Here is a 6,347-nt window from a genome sequence, read left to right as displayed (position 1 = left end):
GAGTGCTGGGTGGAGGAGCACTTTCTGGCAAATCCACATCCCTCCAGTCACGCACAAACCCTGTACCAGACCTTGCCACGCCAACATTTTCACTTGCCCCACGAGATGCATCCTCCTCCCCTAAGTAATCATCCCCATCATCCTCCTCCTCCTCTTCTTCCTCCACCTCGTCCAGGAGAGGTCCCTGAGCAGACAATGGCTGAATGTCATCAAGGATTCCCTCCTCCTCTTCCTCCTCATCAACATTGGCTGCAGACGCCTGCTCCTTAAGGTGCGTCAAAGTTTGCATGAGCAGACGCATAAGTGGGATGCTCATGCTTAGGATGGCGTCGTCTGCGCTTACGAGCCGTGTGCATTCCTCAAAACACTGAAGGACTTTACAAAGGTCTTTCAGCTTCGACCACTGCACGCCTGTCAACTCCATGTCTGCTCTCAAAGTGCCTGGCCGTGTATCCTCCCACAAATGCATTATGGCCTGCCTCTGCTCGCACAGCCGCTCTACCATGTGCAGGGTGGAGTTCCACCTTGTTGCAATGTCGATAATGAGGCGGTGGTTGGGAAGGTGGAGCAATCGCTGCAGCTTCTGCATACGAACGGAGTGTACTGGCGACCGGCGGATGTGCGCTCACAGTCTTCGCACCTTCTGGAGCAGGGCTGTTAACTCCGGATAATTTTTGAGGAAGCACTGCACCACCAGGTTCAAGGTGTGAGCCAAGCAAGGTATGTGGCTGAGTTTTGAAAGGGCTATGGCTGCCACAAAATTACGGCCGTTATCACTAACTACCTTGCCTGCCTCAAGATGTACACTGCCCAGCCATGACTCAGTTTGTAGCTTCAAGTACTCGGCCAGCACCTCGGCGGTATGTCTGTCGCCCAAACACATCATCTGCAACACAGCCTGCTGACGCTTTCCACTAGCTGCTCGATAGGGGGACACATCGTGTGCAACAGTGGCAGCTGCAGATGGAGTGCTCGTACGACTGCGCTCTGTGGACGAGCTGTCGCTTCTGGAGGAGGTGGAGGAGGAGGAGGGTCGAACGCCTACAGCCAACTGTTTCCTATACCGTGGGCTAGGCAGCACTGTCCCACCACCGCTGTCCCCTGTGGACCCTGCATCCACCACATTAACCCAGTGCGCAGTGATGGACACATAACGGCCCTGGCCATGCCGACTGGACCATGCATCAGTTGTGAGGTGCACCTTTCCGCTCACTGACTGCTTGAGTGCATGGACAATGCGGTCTTTCACATGATGGTGGAGGGCTGGGATGGCTTTGCGAGAGAAGAAGTGGCGACTGGGTAGGTCATAGCGTGGTACTGCATAGGCCATGAGTTCGCGGAAAGCTGTGCTTTCCACCAACCGAAAGGGCATCATCTCAAACGAGATTAGTTTGGCAATGTGGGCGTTCAAACCCAGTGTACGCGGATGAGAGACTGAGTACTTTCTTGACCTACTCATAGTGTCTGGGAGGGTGAGCTGGACTTGAGAGCTGCATATGGTGGAAGTAGCGGTGGACAGGGCGGACTGAGAGAGGGTTGATGATGGTGATGGAGTTGTTGTTCTTTCTGATGGCCTAGAATCAGTCTTTTGTTGATATAACAGTGGGATTCCCTGACTGCTGTGGCCTTGCAACGACACCTCAACATTTGCTGCTGTGCTAACCGGTGGGCTTACAGTGGGGGAAACAAAGTAGCGTTGCTGACTACCTTCGTTGTGATCAGTTGCACATGTGGCACTTGAGGTTTGGTGTTGTGTCCACGCTTGCAAGTGCATGCTGGTTAAATGTCTAAGCATGCAACTGGTATTCAAATTTTTCAGATTTTTCCCTCGGCTAAAGGTCTTTGCGCACTTCTTACAGATAACCTTGGCCTGATCATGAGGATTTTGTTCAAAAAAGTGCCACACTGCACTCTTCCTACTTTGGCAGACATTTTGCGGCCTAGCACGCTGTGATCTTTTGACCCTCTGGACAAGCTGTCCAGCAACTCTTTTGATGTTTGGAACCTGTCTTTGGAGTGCTCCGGGCCTGCCAGATAACAGCTGTTGCGATGTCGATGTCTGCTGTGGATGCTCCTCATCTGAGCTATTGGAAGCAGCACCCTCTTCCCCCAATGGATGCCAATCTGGGTCAACAACTGGGTCATCCATCACCTCCTCTTCTATGTCATGTGCACCTTTCTCTGTGTCACCGTGTATGGTGGTATAGTGTGCGGGAAGGGGCACCTGAGTCTCATCAGGGTCAAAATCTGGCTCTGTACACTGCGAGGACAATGTAGTGCTCTGAGTGAATGTACCAGCAGAATCATCCATCAGCGGCTGTGCATCAGTGCACTCCATGTCAGATTCATCTTGGCCTGGGTAATTCACCATTTGACTTGATAATCCAGGCATGGTATGTGAAAACAGCTCCATGGAGTAATCAGTAGTATGGCCTGCGTCATCCTTCAATCTTGGTTGGGGTGAAGGACACAAGGAAAGGTGTGGTTCATGAACATGAGCCTCCAATGACGACTCAGTGCTTTTACTTTTTACAACTGAAGAAGAGGAGGCGATAGAGCTGGAGGCTGAGTCAGCAATGTAAGACAAAACTTTTTCCTGATGCTCTGCCTTTAAAAGCGGTTTGCCAACTCCTAGAAAACTAAGCGTTCGAGTCCTTATGTAGCAAGACGATGACGCAGGGTCAGCACCTCCTGCATTCGGTCCTATTTTGCTCTTGCCACTACCATCAGATCCACCACCAACACCATCATTACCAGCTACCAACCCCCGCCCAATTCCACGGCCTCTTCCACCAGCCTTACTCATTTTTGGTAGAAATGTAGACAAAATCCAACAAACTATATAGTAATGTAAAACAAGGTACAAGGTGTCTATAGGACAGGGGAGTTTTAGAATTTCTGCACACACTTGTGGACAGTGGACACTTGTGGATTGTGTGCGGCCCACTGATATCTGAGCGCTATGTGACACGCTCGATGGCACAGCTGCCTGTGACCAAAGTGACGAGAGGATAATGGAGATTTTGAATCTCTGCGTACACTTTAGGACACTGGACACTTGTGGATTGTGTGCGGCCCACTGATATCTGAGCGCTATGTGACACGCTCGATGGCACAGCTGCCTGTGACCAAAGTGACGAAAGGATAATGGAGATTTTGAATCTCTGCGTACACTTGTGGACAGTGGACACTTGTGGATTGTGTGCGGCCCACTGATATCTGAGCGCTATGTGACACGCTCGATGGCACAGCTGCCTGTGACCAAAATGACGAGAGGATAATGGAGATTTTGAATCTCTGCGTACACTTTTTGACACTGGACACTTGTGGATTGTGTGCGGCCCACTGATATCTGAGCGCTATGTGACACGCTCGATGGCACAGCTGCCTGTGACCAAAGTGACGAGAGGATAATGGAGATTTTGAATCTCTGCGTACACTTGTGGACAGTGGACACTTGTGGATTGTGTGCGGCCCACTGATATCTGAGCGCTATGTGACACGCTCAATGGCACAGCTGTCTGTGACCAAAGTGACGAGAGGATAATGGAGATTTTGAATCTCTGCGTACACTTTAGGACACTGGACACTTGTGGATTGTGTGCGGCCCACTGATATCTGAGCGCTATGTGACACGCTCGATGGCACAGCTGCCTGTGACCAAAGTGATGAAAGGATAATGGAGATTTTGAATCTCTGCGTACACTTGTGGACAGTGGACACTTGTGGATTGTGTGCGGCCCACTGATATCTGAGCGCTATGTGACACGCTCGATGGCACAGCTGCCTGTGACCAAAATGATGAGAGGATAATGGAGATTTTGAATCTCTGCGTACACTTTTTGACACTGGACACTTGTGGATTGTGTGCGGCCCATTGATATCTGAGCGCTATGTGACACGCTCGATGGCACAGCTGCCTGTGACCAAAGTGACGAGAGGATAATGGAGATTTTGAATCTCTGCGTACACTTGTGGACAGTGGACACTTGTGGATTGTGTGCGGCCCACTGATATCTGAGCGCTATGTGACACGCTCGATGGCACAGCTGCCTGTGACCAAAGTGACGAGAGGATAATGGAGATTTTGAATCTCTGCGTACACTTGTGGGCAGTGGACACTTGTGGATTGTGTGCGGCCCACTGATATCTGAGCGCTATGTGACACGCTCGATGGCACAGCTGCCTGTGACCAAAGTGACGAGAGGATAATGGAGATTTTGAATCTCTGCGTACACTTGTGGACAGTGGACACTTGTGGATTGTGTGCGGCCCACTGATATCTGAGCGCTATGTGACACGCTCGATGGCACAGCTGCCTGTGACCAAAGTGACGAGAGGATAATGGAGATTTTGAATCTCTGCGTACACTTTTGGACACTGGACACTTGTGGATTGTGTGCGGCCCACTGATATCTGAGCGCTATGTGACACGATCGATGGCACAGCTGCCTGTGACCAAAGTGACGAAAGGATAAGGGAGATTGGATTGCTTTTAAAAAAGCAGTTTGCGGAGCAGTGGGTAAACAGCAATGCCAGCGTGTCAGGAAGCCTTAAAAGGCAGCCCAACAACCAACACCACTGATACACCACAATATAGCCTCCCCTTGCACTGCACACACAGTGACTTGTGTGTTGTGCAGGCCAAATCGCTAGCAGCAGAAGCAGTTTTTTTGTTTTCTTCCCTGCCTAACGCTCTCCCTACAGAATCAGCAGCAACCTCTCCCTATACTAAGATCGGCAGAAGTAAGATGGCGGTCGGCGTGCACGCCCTTTTATACCCCCTGTGACGCCCACCAAAGCAAGCCAATCACTTGCATGCCCTTCTGAAAGATGGTGGTGACCCATGCCTATGTCATCACGTTGCCCACAGTGTCCGTGGATCCTGATTGGCTGAAAAAGAGCGCAAAACAAACTTTTGAAACGCGACTTTGGCGCGTAAGTCGCCGACCTCGTGGCCGACCTCATCCTAGGGTCGGGTTTCGTTTCATGAAACCCGACTTTGCCAAAAGTCGGCGACTTTTGAATTTTTTCGACCCGTTTCGCTCAACTCTAGTTGTCACGTTCACCTCACACGCGAACGGTCCCTAGTTCGAAACTGGATAGAAGCATGACATTAGGCGTTGATATTAAATCTTTTGACGTTGAGTCTTTGTTCTCGATGGCTCGTCATGACCACAGTAACCTTCCGCAGCCGGTTTCTGTAGTGTAGTGGTTATCACGTTCGCATAACACGCGAAAGGTCCCCAGTTCGAAACTGAGCAGAAACACGCTGTTACCCTTTGGTAACCAAGCTGTTGACTTTCAGTTCTTGATCTCGATTGCTTGTTGTCACCACAGTAAGCGCTTGCATCCGGTTGCTGTAGTGTAGCGGTTATCACGTTTGCCTCACACGCAAAAGGTCCCCAGTTCGAAACTGGGCAGAATCACGCTGTTACCCTTTGGTATCCAAGCTTTTGACTTTCAGTTCTTGATCTCAATTGCTTGTTGTCACCACAGTAAGCGCTTGCTTCCGGTTTCTGTAGTGTAGCGGTTATCACGTTCGCCTCACACGCGAAAGGTCCCCAGTTCGAAACTGGGCAGAAACACAGCTTTTTCTCTTGGAAAATGATCTTTTTGACTTTCAGTGCTTGTTCTTTATTGCTTGCCATGACCACAGCATTTTTTGTTTGTTTGAAGCGGTTGGTTTCTGTAGTGTAGCGGTTATCACGTTTGCTTTACACGCGAAAGGTCCTCAGTTCGAAACTGGGCAGAAACATTGCGTTCCTCTTGCAAACTAGCGCTTTTGACAATGAGTGCTTGATCTTTAATGCTTGCCATGACCACAGTAAACGCTCTTGTCTGGTTACTGTAGTGTAGTGATTGTCCTGTTTGCCATGCTCCTGAAAGTTCCCTGTTTTGATCCCGGGCAGAAACATGTGGCTTTTCTTTATTTTGATCACAAACGTATATTGTTGGCTTAATTAGCCTTAGTTAGCATATTCTATTGCTGGTTTAATGAGCATTACTTTTACCAATGTGATTATTTCTACCCGTTTTTGCTTTTGGCAAGCGTGTGTGTTTTTGACAGTGTCTAAGTGTTCCTAATTCAAGTAACACCTGATAGGATCAAGGTGCGAAAGCAGGCATCTAGGTGCTTTTTCTTTTTGGCTTTTGGACAAAGGCATGAGAATGTTTTGTGGAGCATGGTTTTGTTTCCCTGTTTGTTCTTTTTCTCCAATAGCCTGACAAATGAAAGGTTCCTGTGTTGCAAAATGCACTTTGTCCTGTCTTCAGACATAGAGGAAGACCTCTTGACTTTGGCTGGCTGTTTTTTTCTTTTTCAAGTTCATTTCAGCATGTTTAAC

General features: G+C 49.3%; 3 non-coding genes across 3 annotated transcripts; all 3 read left to right on the top strand.

Moving 5' to 3' along the window:
- The first annotated feature begins 5,355 nt into the window (after positions 1–5,355).
- Positions 5,356–5,429, top strand: TRNAV-CAC (transfer RNA valine (anticodon CAC)). The gene has a single exon. It is a non-coding gene; the product is annotated as a tRNA-Val (tRNA).
- Positions 5,430–5,515: 86 nt separating this feature from the next.
- TRNAV-CAC (transfer RNA valine (anticodon CAC)) lies at positions 5,516–5,588 on the top strand. The gene has a single exon. It is a non-coding gene; the product is annotated as a tRNA-Val (tRNA).
- A 97-nt stretch (positions 5,589–5,685) lies between these two features.
- On the top strand, positions 5,686–5,758 carry TRNAV-UAC (transfer RNA valine (anticodon UAC)). The gene has a single exon. It is a non-coding gene; the product is annotated as a tRNA-Val (tRNA).
- The last annotated feature ends 589 nt before the right edge of the window (positions 5,759–6,347 follow it).

This window comes from Dendrobates tinctorius, unplaced genomic scaffold (assembly GCF_039654945.1).
Source record: "Dendrobates tinctorius isolate UK_male_01 unplaced genomic scaffold, ASM3965494v1 ptg000251l, whole genome shotgun sequence".
NCBI lineage: Eukaryota > Metazoa > Chordata > Amphibia > Anura > Dendrobatidae > Dendrobates > Dendrobates tinctorius.
The sequence above is the reverse complement of the archived record's forward strand: the minus strand, read 5'-3'. Positions and strand labels throughout refer to the sequence as shown.